This window comes from Eurosta solidaginis, chromosome X (assembly GCF_040869045.1).
Source record: "Eurosta solidaginis isolate ZX-2024a chromosome X, ASM4086904v1, whole genome shotgun sequence".
NCBI classification, from domain to species: domain Eukaryota; kingdom Metazoa; phylum Arthropoda; class Insecta; order Diptera; family Tephritidae; genus Eurosta; species Eurosta solidaginis.
This window is the reverse complement of record NC_090324.1, coordinates 127,049,321-127,063,345: the sequence shown is the minus strand read 5'-3', so window position 1 is coordinate 127,063,345 and position 14,025 is coordinate 127,049,321. Positions and strand designations below refer to the sequence as shown.

The 14,025-nt window shown below is 36.8% G+C and overlaps 1 pseudogene; it reads left to right on the top strand.

The window, feature by feature from the left end:
- Positions 1-11,271: 11,271 nt before the first annotated feature.
- On the top strand, positions 11,272-12,046 carry LOC137234523 (uncharacterized; annotated as a pseudogene).
- Positions 12,047-14,025: the final 1,979 nt, after the last annotated feature.

The following is a 14,025-nucleotide window of genomic DNA, read 5'->3' as shown; positions in this document are numbered from 1 at the left end:
GCGAGGTATTAAGGACAAAGGAAGATCAATTAAGAACTTTGTGTGCTCTTTGACCAAGAAGTCATCTGACCTAAGGCCCTATGCTAAAGTAACAATTTGTGGTGTAGATCATTTAGCATTGCTAGACAGCGGAGCCCAAGTCTCATGTATAGGATCCTCACTGGCAGACGAGATTCGCAAAGAAAAGAAGCTGCGAGAACACAAAACTGCAGTTTGTACCGGTGATGGTAAAACGCAAGTGGTTTTCGGGATTATAGACTTGGAAGTAAAGTTTGAGGGTAGGAATCAGTTGGTTTCGTTTTTGTCATACCGAGCATGTCTCAAAAAGTTATATTGGGAGTCGATTTTTGGATTAAATTCCAAATTGCGCCCCACCTTATATCCGAAATTGCCCTTGATGTAGAACCGAGTGGTAATGCCATGTTCTTAACTGACGAGCAAACCGTTCACTTAAATATGATTAAAAACCGATTTCCGAACTGTGATAAGGAAGGCTTAGGGAAAACGTCTTTTATGGAGTACATAATAGAGCTACAGCCCAACGTCCGTCCGATCAAACAAAGATACTTCCCCATTTCCCCTGCGGTAGAAAAATTAGTTCACGCAGAAATCGATGAAATGCTTAAGTTAGGAGTGATCGAAGAGTCCCCTAACAGTCCTTGGTCCAGTCCGGTCGTTCTAGTGAAGAAGCCAAATAAGGTCCGTCTGTGTCTTGACTCCAGAAAGATAAACAGCGTAACCGTTAAGGACGTTTACCCCCTCCCGCATATAGATGGTATACTAAGCAGGATACCAAAGGCAAAATACATAACTTCACTAAATTTGCGTAGAGCCTTTTGGCAAATCCCCCTGTCCGAGAAATCTAGGGATTATACTTGTTTTACTGTCCCCAACCGTCCGTTGTATCGATACTGTGTAATGCCCTTTGGCTTATGCAACGCCCCTCAAGCCCTTTGCCGCTTGATGGATCGCGTCATTCCACCCAAATTAAAAAATCAAGTTTTTGTGTATTTAGACGACCTGCTTATACTGTCCGAAGATTTTGATAGCCATATGTCCGTTCTGTCCGACGTTGCTCACCAGTTAAGAAAAGCTGGATTAACCATTAACGTGGAGAAGAGCAAGTTTTGCATCAGTGAGGTGAAGTATTTGGGATATATTGTGGGTAATGGCACTCTTCGAACCGACCCGGAGAAGATTTCCGCAGTTACCAATTATCCAGTACCCACTACCGTTAAACAAGTTCGGCGATTCCTTGGAATGGCCGGGTGGTACCGTCGGTTCGTAGATAACTTTGCGTCCATTGCCACCCCCTTGACTAACTTATTAAAGAAAAACAAAAATTTCACTTGGAATGATGAAGCCCAGAAGTCGTTTGATACTTTGAAACAGGTATTATGTTCTGCCCCTGTCTTAGCCAGTCCTGACTATACAAAGCCATTCATAATTCAATGTGATGCCTCTAAGCTTGGTGTTGGTGCGGTTTTGGCGCAGCAGAATGAAGAAGGTATCGAAGTCCCAATTGCATATTTCTCCCAAAAACTCAACAAGGCTCAAAGCAATTACAGCGTTACGGAGCTAGAATGCCTTGCAGCTATGCTCAGTTTAAAAAAGTTCAGAGCCTATGTTGAAGGGCAAGATTTTACAATTGTGACTGACCATGCCAGCCTTCAGTGGTTGATGCACCAAAGCGACCTATCCACCCGATTAGCACGATGGTCATTGAAACTTCAAGGTTATCGATTCAAAATAGAGCACAGAAAGGGTTCTTTAAATGTAGTGCCGGATACCTTATCCCGTCAAAATTTCGAAGAAATCAATGAGTTAGAGGTCCGTCCGATAGTTGATATAGAATCGTCCGAGTTTAAGTCCGAAGAGTACAAGAAATTAATAGTTCATATTAAAAACAATCAAAATAGACTACCTGATCTGCAAATAGTTGATGACCGGGTCTATAAAAGGACCGAATGTCCCAACGGTAACCCGGAGCGGAGGTATACAACTGGAAACTATGGATCCCGAAAAGCTTGGTTGAGAACGTGATACAGAATGCTCACCGCCCGCCTAACAAATGCCACGGAGGAATAGCAAAAACCTTAGAAAGGCTTCGAATGAACTTTTATTGGCCAAACATGACGGTTGACGTAAAGGACTACATCCGAAGTTGTGGAACCTGCCAAACCTCGAAGCCATCAAACGCTACGCTGCGATCCCCTATGTCCGCACAATACACCGTTCAGCGTCCTTTTCAAAAACTCTACGTCGATTTTCTCGGTCCATATCCCCGTTCAAAGCAAGGTAATATCGGAATCTTTATTGTTTTGGATCACTATACCAAATTTCCTCTTTTCAAGGCCGTAAAGAATTTTAATGCTCTTGGGATATGTGATTTTCTTCGGGAAAGTGTGTTTGCTGTTTTCGGAACACCCGAAATAATTTTAAGTGACAACGGGAAACAATTCAAGTCATCCCAGTTCAATAATTTGCTTGCTGAACGGGGTATCAAACATGTCTACACTGCCTTATACAGTCCTCAAGCGAATGCCAGCGAGCGGGTTAATCGGTCCATAATTGCAGGAATAAGGGCTTACTTAAAAGATGACCAGGCTCTGTGGGACAAACACTTGCCAAGCATTGCCGAGGCATTGAGGAGTTCTGTTCACCAGTCCATAGGTTGTACCCCTTACTATGCCCTTTTCGGTCAGCAGATGCCGGCTCATGGTGACGAGTATCCGCTTTTTCGAAAATTGGGGTCCCTCGAAGGTCTCGTCGTAGATAGATTAGACAAACTGGCGTTAATACGGCAGTCTATAGGTGAAAATATTAAAAAAGCGTTCGAATCGTCAGCAAAAAGATATAACTTGCGAAGTTCGGCAGAAAAATTTAAGGTTGGAGACTCGGTCTATAGACGAAATTTTGTGCTGAGTGACGCCTCTAGTTAATCTGGGATGGAGGATACAACACTCACCTGGTGTCCCGATGTTCCTGCTGTGTGAGCTGTTATGGACTTTGCTGTTGCGGCTGGTGCTTCCGTCACGTTGTTTGAAACCTGATGTTATAAGCAAAATTTTGTTTGCTTCCGCGTTTCGTCTTTGTTTGCTTACTTTTTGGTTATGCGCGTAAAATAAATTTCCAAAGAAAACACTACCGTGATTCACGTTTCAAACCTTTTAATTGGCTTCAATTTCTCACTAAGTAACTGCAGATGTGGTTATTTAAGAAGGTTTCTTATGCAAATCTGTACAGCAATTTCACTTAACTCACAAATTTTTATGGGGTACGAATGTAATATAATACAAAGGGAAACGATTTATTCGCTATTGAACACAAACGCACAGCAAAAGGCAACCTTGTTAATAAGTTTTTCAGATCTCCAAAACTATTTTTACGAATTAGATATAGATATATAATTTGCACGAAAAAAAAGTTTAGCAAGAAAAACTGTTCTGCATTGGCAAAAGATGACAACAATTATTTTATTCTGATAACCAATGGTGGTGGTTTTCTGACAGATGGCGATCATGCCAGATCGCCATCCTGCATTTGCGGCGAATTAACTTTGGTGGATTTTCGCGGTGGAGGCTGCCACACGTCCATTAGTGTTCCCAATAGGGAATTTAAAGGGTAAATACAATTCATGGATTATGCGGGTAATTCACTATAATACAATTCCATAATAAAATACAGTACAAGATACGGAATAGATATAAATTCATGGATATACGTATGTACAAAAGGGAGATGGGACGGTTGGCAGCCTACGCCGCGTAAACACCTCAAAGAAATTTTGTGCCAAGTTTGCCCCTAAGTTCGTAAAAGCAACCGTTGTTGCACAAACTGGCAATTGTTTATATGAATTGCAAGACGTAGATACAGGCAAACGAGCTATTTATAACCAAAAGTACATCCAAAAAGACAGAGGAAAGATACCAACCGCACCAACACTCTAGGTGGGGGGGTATATATACCCTGGGTACATGAACACTTCAGCACCAACCATACTTTCCATCTTTTCATTTAAATTTTTTTTTCTTTTTATGCTTTTGATTTTTCTTATTACAAGTTTCATGACTCTGTAACACTCTGTATTATCTAACACTAGTCTAAACTCAACTTCCGTCCGTCTGTCAATGCTTGCATATGATTTTTGATAACAAAATACATATATCGATAATCAAGACGTCAATGATAACCATATGGGTCTTGAGCGATTTCCGGAGCTCAGCTCTTTTTTTTCCTGAGGAACTACCGTGCGGTAAACATCTGGTGCAGAAATTTAAGTCCGGGTCGAGTGTTCAATTTTAAGTTAAACCTAGTAAGGCGTCTAAATTCGCGAGTGTTTTCGTAGGACGTTACCCACGGTAGATCGAACATACCAACACAAAATCATCAATTCCTGCAAAATATCCGGCCCAGAAATTAGACAAATACCTACTGCGCATACACTGGAGAAGATTAGCGAGCGGAACGCTGGAAGACGGGTGCAGGAGCCCCCATCGAGTTGCATGCGGCTAACCCCTCAAAACCCGATCCAATTAGGCGCTTAAAATACATCAAGTTATATAGTCGCAAATTATGAAACCCAATCATACATAAAATAATCAATTTACCTTAACTCCCATAGTTCAATATTATTCTAGCGATGCGTGGTCGCTAGAAAAGAAACTAGGACAGTAAATAGATTTAAAACCGCATATGCATCTAGAAAGATGGTTAGCATGCCGATTTAAAATGATCCTAACCTAATTTAATTTAGTAATACCTACCTTTGAACCTAAAGTCTGAGTTCCCTTGTGTAAAGCTAGCTAAAAAGACCTATTAGTTTGTAACTATGTTGCTGCATGTTAATTACACATGTGGATAGGTATAACCATATATTTATCAAAAAAAAAAAAAACAAAGGAAAAAACGAATTTAAAATTTTACTTAAGCTGAAATGAATTTGAAATTAAATATACGGTTAATACATTAGTTTACTACTTACCCTTAAGATATACCAAGTATCTTCATACTTCCAGTTAAGCTACTCTTTATACTTACCTTCAACCTAGATCTCAAATTTGCCGTCGGATATTTAATTTGATTAAGAACATTTTTTTTTATATGCAAATATGTTAAACAACCTGTTATTAACAGAATTATTCTATGTACGTTTACATAGAATACCATATGATCGCTGCTAAAACTGACCTAGTTCCACAAAATTTCATAACTTTTCATTCCATTTACCCACTTTCTGTTTACTTTTTCGAGAGAAACCCGAAAGGCACCTTAAACATACTAAAACTCTTACTTTAACAAAAGTTTGGAAATTCTCTTAGAATCTCTCAGTTTTTCATCTGTTTGCGCTCATGCCGGCGGCGATTAATCTTTGATACTTTTTAAGCGACCTTCGCACACCAGTCATACAATGCATGGCCTAAAAATAGCCCCAGCCGGTTTTTAAGATTAATTATATCGCAGGTTTTTTTTTTTGTTGGTTGGATGAAATCTTCCCTATCCCTAACGATTCTTCCATAGGGTTAAGCTTACGATCGCGTACCAGCCGCTTCATACAAAGCAAGGAAGGCCTTCTTCGCTTCGTGGGACAGCGTTGGACTAAGCAAATGGGTACATAACGACAAAAGCATGTAAGTGAATTTAAGTCATTTTGTCCACCCACTATTTTAGCATAACCAGAGAAGGAGGTGCTTAGTTACACATGTACTTACATACATATTAGTTATGTATGTACGTAGATGCATTATATTTTTGTTTTTTTTTGCGTGCGCCAAATTGCACATAAGTTCATACATATCTATATATGCACGTCAACTTAGTTTTTTTTGTATCATTAATTTCTATCTTTGAATGGATTGCTGAGATCTCTGCTTGGCAAATCAAAGGGAGTTAGAGTGGGTTTTTCTTCCCTCTCTATTATTTTTTTTTTTCTGAATAAGCCACAAGTCTACGAGAATGACAAGGTCGTTAGCCTATGGAATACCTTATGTATGTATGGTTGAGGTAGGTTGGTTTTGGTCAGCTGATTGATACCCCCAAAGAAATAAATGTTAGTACTTTAGGATTAATTGTAATCTTACTGTTAGCATTATACCTATTTTGAAGCTTCTATTAGAATATAAGAAGAATGAATTGAGCTTTAATAAATATTTGTAATTATGGAATTTTAAACTTAATTGCGTTGGTCTGATTCCATAGTTAGTGTGGGTGGATTTATTGGGGCTTTATTAACAGCTTTAAAGCCATGGTAGGGTGGGTTGAGAGCAGCCGCCAAAGTAAGATGCGCGCTGCTAAGTATGGGGTTTTCCAGGAATAATTGGTGGTACTCAGGCTTTCCGGTAGCTTTCGTTAGTGTGCAAATTAAATTTCGTGTTATGCCCCCAAGCTGAAGGATGATGGCTTGGTTCAGTAAAGGTGTTTCGAACCCTCCCCAGGCTGAAGCTCCCGTACTAACGCCAGTGCACACACCACTTTTACTAACATGCTAAGCAAGCCCATCTTAAGTAAGAGGCTGAAGGGGCCCGTAACATATCTTTTGCATTAAAGTTAATACTAGCTATAAATACTATTCATAAACATAGTACGCAGTTCAATTATATGATAAACTAGGAGTTATTTAGATTTTAAATTAGTGGATTTGTAGATATATCACAGAGGCGTTCAAATTTTTCATTTATTTTTTCAATACGGTCCAACACGAGACTGATTTTGTTTTGTGTGTGCAAATTTGTAGTTGAAAAATGCCACGGCAAATCAAACATCATTTTCAACAACTTATTTTATTTAGCTTGTATTTTTTCAATGTGCGTTTTGGCACATTTACCCCAAACTGGGCACCCATATAAAATTATAGATTGATAAATAACTTTAGCAATTGTGGCCTTATTTTCATAACTGAGCTTAGATTTTCGGTTTATAAACGGATACAGAAGTTTTAGAGCTATACTAAATTTAGTTCGAATATATTGGATGTGATCTCTAAAAAGTAATTTTGGGTCAAGTACAATTCCAAGATATTTGATATTGGTCGACCAGTGCACTTCAGAATTACATATATTTGGTTTAGAATTGCGATAGTAACAAGAACTTCTTTTTCTTGTGAAAAAGAGGGCTCGAGATTTGTTAAAGTTGACTTTAACTCCCCATTTACACAAATAGTCGATGATAATGTTTAGATAATACTGTAGTATTTCCACAGACTTTTCACCAAACTCATGGGAATTAAAAATAGCAATGTCATCTGTATACATTGCGTAGTTACAACCAGGTAATGTTGGTATATCTAAGCAGTAGATAATATAGAGAATGGGGCCAATAACTGATCCTTGAGGAACCCCAGCAGGAATTAGTTTAAGGTCACTAAACTCATTGCCAACTTGTACACAAAAATATCTATTAGTTAAAAAGCTTCTAATAGTTGCGATCAAATGCGGCGGAAAACCGTAGTTAATTAACTTATAAATTAAACCATCATGCCACATAGTATCAAAGGCCTTCTCAATATCCAAGGATACGAGGGCAGCAGATTTTTTTTGCATTAAAGTTTAGTTTTATATGCTTCCATAGTCTTTTAATTTGATGAGTAGTACTATGAAATTGTCGAAAATCAAACTGTTCGTCTGGTATGATGTCGTTGGAAGATAGAACCTCCCAAATTTTACATTTCAAGACCTGTTCTAGTATCTTGCTGAGACTACTTAATAGGCTGATTGGTCGATAGCTGGTAACAAGATTATTTGGTTTACCTGCTTTGTGAATAGGAATAACGTTTGCGACTTTCCAAACGTCAGGAAAGAATTGTATTTTAAGGCACGAATTAGTTAAAAAGGTTAAATAATCGATTGTACTTTTAGAAAAGTACTTTATCATCACGTTTTTGATGTCATCAATTCCAGCTGCCTTTCTTGTACGCAGCTGACCAATGATATATGTATGATGCAGATTTGGAATCTACATAGTAAGAACTAGGGGTACTTATTACAAGACGATCGAAGTCACTTATAGCAGAAGTGACCAAATTAGCATTGCTTTGCGTACCTAAGTTTTCCGCAACTTTGTGATACTCGCAAAAGCTTTCAGAGAACAATGCCGCTTTTCTCTCATTTGTATAAATAATTTCGCTTTCAGAGACTAGTTGTGGAATTCCTAGGGACTTTTTCCTTAGGACCTTTGTTAAATTCCAGAAGGGTTTAGATCTATGTTCAAGTTCACTCAAATTTTTTGACCATGAATTATTTCTGTGATGAAAAACTTCTATGTTGACTAAACGGGCTAGGTGGGATTCGAGAACCAATCTCACGCGAGTATGGTGGTGACCGCGCAAGGGTTAGATTAAGTTAGGGGATTACATCAGCGCAAGTGTTACCTCGGATGATTGATATTTACAGATATAACTTACGGTTGTGGGTGAATACTTCCTTTTCTTTTCCCTGGAGTTGGCGTAGGTGATGATGTTCGTACTCGCTCCGTAATTAATGATCCGATGATGATTTAATATTGGTTGATGATATCTGCTTAGCGTTCCACGTAAACAAGAGAGCGAGTTAAGCCCCCATTACTGATACTTAGCATAGACTTGACTTGACTTGGCGTAAACTTGGTAACATTGCCACGATTATACTCCACTTGGCGCATACAATCTGGCATCATAATCAGCGTTGAAATTTATTTTTAAATAAATGTCAATTTGTATGACAAAATCTCACAATGAAATGGAAACAAACGAATGGCATCTCAAAATGTAAACGTCACTTAGAACTTACATAGAAAATCAAAATTCAACAGACTCCTAAGTCAAGTTAAGTGTTGCTAAGTTTTAAGTAATCAGTAACATGCAATGTTCATTTAACAGAACTGTAAGTGACAGTTCTCAAGCCAAGTCAAGTCTATGCTAAGTATCAGTAATGGAGCCTTTAATGCATTGCACTTGTATTTACAGCATAGATTAGTGATGGAAAGCAATTCCAACACTGTTGACTGGAAGCACTGGATGGCAACTCCAGTCTACTCTACCGCCAGGGTTGTATGAACGCAAGTCATAACTAGAGAAGTGAACGCAAGTCACTTGGAGAGGTGATCGCAAGTCACAGATGGGTGGTTAGGTGAACGCAAGTCAAGGAACCGTTGCATATTTAAGTGAACGCAAGTCACTTGAATATGTATGAAGTGATAAAAGTAAAATTGTAGCTGTGCCCACAAAAAACATGCTCCTGAAAAAAATTTACGCAACCAAGTGCTTCCAATTTTCTGCCTCTACTTTCAAAACTGAAAGGGGCACATCGAAGTTGAAGCCCCAGGTATTTTTAGTCCCAATAGGCTATTATCTTGCATAATCCAAATTTCAATACTCAGTTGCCGCAAAAAGCTATAAGCAAAAAATTGTCGATATTGAAAATGACAAAAAAAAAAGTATCGCTGTTTTGATTGATGATAGTTTTGAGTATTAGAGGGGCACATCAATTTTGGTCATACTTTTAGAATCTCCGTCTCAAAAACAACATTCAGTTTAAATTCCATAGCGTTTCAGAGATGCCTCAAAATTTTATCGAAAAAATTCAACAAAAAAAATCAAGGGTATCGCTTGAAAAAGTGTAAAAATCGACGTCTTTTAAGTTTCGAAGTTCTGCAAAAACTTACTATCAACTTTCTTGATTTTTATAATCATCAGAACGGATAGTCAAAAGGTCAAACTTAATGTCCTTGTACTTTTTTCTGGCCTTAAGTTTTTTGCCCGTGTGCAAAACTCGAGTATCCAAAAAAGTAGAAGTTTTTGGGGTTTGCCCATATAGCATATATTGTTGTCTGAAAAAATCATAAAGATCGGCGGTATATATCGTATATATATCGTGGTTTATATAGTATATATATATAACATATATGCTGTGGAGGCGAAGTTGTTCATGGTCAGAACGTTTGAATTTAACATGTACTTTATATTACAATCATATGTAAATGCAACCATGTCTATCATTTTTCATTTCTCTTTTGCAAAACATTCGTTCGTACAAAATAAAGTCAGTCTTTAAGCGCCAAATACACGACACGAACATTTCCGCGAACATTCCGCAATCTTGTTCGCAGCTTTGGCCATACACCATACGAACTTTTGGCCGAACATTAGTTCTCTTTCAGACAGCGATGAATACGGACAACAATTGTGCTGCAGCAATATTGCTCTCTGTGGCAATTAAGCGTAAAAAAAAGCGAGAAGATCGCAAAAAAAGAATTTGGTGCAAATAGTGGTTTAAAAAACGAGCAGTTCTTGGACAAAGTGAGCTTATTAAAGAACTGGAATTCACGTCACAAAATGATTTTGAAAATTACGTTCGTATGAGCAAGGCAATATTTGACCAACTTTTACAAACAATTTTGCCACTCATAACGAAACGGGATACAATAATGAGAGAAGCGATTCCCCCTCATCACCGCCTTGCTTTAACTTTGCGCTTTCTAGCTAGTGGCAATAGCTTTGAAGACTTAAAATTTTTGACAGCAATTGCGCCCCAAACGATTGGGAAAATAGTTACAGTTACTTGTGATGCCATAATAAGTCAATTGAAAGATTTTATTAAGGTAATTATTTATTGATTAAATTATTTGTTTTCGACTAAACAAGAAAAGTTTCATGTGTGTGTCTGAAAATTATTGGTTTTTTGAAGTAAAAATAAAAATAAATTATTCGTCCGTTTCAAACGATGCAAAGAAATTTTGTAAGTTTTCTACCGAGCTCGAATTAATGGATGATGTATCTTCAACGATTCGTAAGTTTTGTGTGACTTGAGGTGACATTCTACTACTGTTTATGGACGAGCCGCTACTTAAAGGAGTCGGAACTCTTATTGTATAATTCTGCATGTGATGGGGCACCGCGTAGTTAAGTTGCGTAGAGCGCATTGGGTATTGCGGAATGATATTTGGTGTTAATATTTGACTTGGGTTAAAAACATTTTGGATTTGAATCGCGTGTCTAAATTCCAATGCTCCCAAGCAACCTTGAAATAAAACATTTGATATGATTTTTCGCGCAATCGTTTTCTGGGAGGCCTCCATTTCACTATATTGCGAAGCCCACGATTGAGCCAAGGAGTCACCTTCTGTGGGTTCGCGGCTGTTGGCAAGTCTTTCGCATGCAATTTTATTAAGTGTATCTTCTTCAGAAACTTGTCTTTTGCTTGGTCGAACAGTGAATTCCTAAAAAGAAAGATTTATAAGTTTTTCATTACTTTTCAGCTTCCACAAACAGAAAAAGATTGGAAGGTAGAAGCGAAAAATTTTGATGCACGCTGGAACTTCCCAAATTGTATAGGCGCAATTGATGGAAAACACGGCAATATAACAAAGCCACCTGGATCTGGATCTTTTTATTATAATTATAAAACAAAAATTTTCCATCATTTTAATGGCAGCGGTTAATGCTAATTACGAATTTTTGATGGTGGATGTTGGCACAAATGGAAGAGCGTCTGATGCCGGTCTTTTTAGCGAAACAAAATTTTTTTCATCTCTAAAAAATAAAACATTGAAAATTCCTGACCCTCAGCCGCTTCCAAACTGCGAAGAAAAACTACCATTTGTATTCATAGCTGACGATGCTTTTCCCCTGTTAGAAAATATCATGAAGCCATTTAGCCGCAACACACTCAAGGAAGAAGAAATAATTTTTAACTACAGGCTTTCTCGGGCGAGAAGAATTGTTGAAAACTGTTTTGGCATTTTAGCATCAAGATTTAGAATTCTCCTACAAACTATTAATTTATCACCAGAAAAAGTCACGAAAATTGTGTTAACCTGTTGCTACTTGCATAACTTTTTACGGAGGCAAAATGAGGAGACGTATTTTGAAGGTATATTCGATGTTGAAGAAACAGATCCCGGAGCGAAAGAATACGCCGATTGGCATAATGGCCATGGACTTACAGCTCTTCAAGCTTCAAGTGCAAAGAATGCATCCAATTTAGCAAAAACTACTCGAGAAAAATATTGTAATTATTTTAATACAGTGGGAGCAGTTCCGTGGGAGAACAATATATTAAAAATAAGAAAGTGAATCATTTACGGAATAAAAACAAAATGAATGTTTGTGTTCACAAAAAAAAAGAAACAATAAAATTTTGACTTTTTTCTTACCTCAAATGTGTTTGTATTTTCATCCTGCATTGTGGTAACGCCTGCCAAAGGTTCTTCTTGATCTTTCAAAAAGCATAGCAAATCATAGCACCAAAGAGTAGGAACATATTCATCCTCAGCACCAGCACCAGACTTCAAACTATCTCTCTTTTTTTTTTATTCACGCCGGTATTGCGCCCGAAAACTACTTATTTTTTTATAACTGTATCCTTTGTGGCATCAGGATCTACTTCTTTTAATTTTTCGATTAAAGTCGCATAATCATTATTCTTTTTAATTCTATTACAATAATCTTTGCTTTTTACTTGCCACAATGATGGCAAAGATTTATACATTTCAATAAATTCACTCAGAAATTTTTTATTGTCCATTTTACTTTTCCGCGTACGTCTGTTCCGTTCAGAAATTACTACGATTATGAGCTATTTCGCCGTACACGCACGAACAGTTCGCGCAAATGTTCGCCAAAAATTAAAATATTTTGATTTTTGGCGAACATTTGCGCGAACTGGCAAACACCACCATACACGACAGAAAAGGTCGCAGAAACATGACATAACGGGAATGTTCGCGGAAATGTTCGTGTCGTGTATTTGGCGCTTTATTCAGCATTCAAATTACTCGGAACTTTGATATATACATATTTTCGCAACTTCAGCCCCATTTTAACAGCTAGAAGCTACAAATTTCACCAGATACTTAAGTATATAGCAAATCATAGAGATCGGTGGTATATATAGTATATATCTCATACAACTGATTGTTCGGATAAGAAACTTTTCGCAATTTCTACCCCATTTTAACAGCTATAAGCTTCAAATTTCACCAATTGCTTACGTATGTAGTATATATTGTTGTGTGAAAAAATCAATTTATAATTTTATATTTATTCAATAAATAATAACTTGACATTGGACGTGGCTTTTTTTATAACATTTCAGTTTTTTGTGTGATCTCCATTTATAAGTATACATTCTAGATCTAAATGCATAATCATTTGGAAAAACATCATTATTTGATAATACAATTATTGGAGTTCTCATTATTACAGCATCATTTGCATATTTTACTTTTGCAGCAACTGTATCTCCACCAAATAACATTTTTAAAGATTCTGTTGCTGAAGGTTCTAATAGTGGTTTATTCCATAAAATTATTCTTTTATTTACACATTCCATAAGAGGAAATGAACAGTATCTATTAAAATTACCTACTTGACCAAAGTTTAAACAATATTGTATAAATGTATCAAAAATGAAATTTTTCCTGCATTAGGTGGTGTAATATGGTATTTTTCTTTGGAATATTTTTATCTATAATATTATAAAGATTTCTTAAAATTATTACAATTTCTTCTTCGTTAGTACTAAATTGATAATTTAACAAATCTTATAAATTTCTATTGATTCTGATATAGTATAATAGTAATTATATAAATTTCCAATTGGAGCATTAAAAATTAAATTTTGCGTTTCAATATTTCATGAATATTTCCTTATATGAATACATGAAAATTTCCTTAAAATTTAAATTGTTAATATCATTATTTATTATTTTTAAACAATTTTTTTTTAATATAGAGTCTATATTCCAAAATTTAAATTCTGATGATAACCACATTGAAGTATTTAATATATTGTTGCGAATATTAGCAACACTAAGGGGTACTGTCATCTCTAAGCGATGCTAAGCAGTGACTTGTATGCACATCATTAAATCAATCATTATGTCTACCAATATGTCCATACGAGCAGCGGAGAAGAGACGCACATACACATGCATATATCTTATCTGAGATGCCCACAGAAGAAGGCAATAATTTACTCACGTATATACGCGCATATGAGAAGCTATAAACGTAGTTTGAGAAGCTATAAACGTAGACTGAGAAGCTATGAA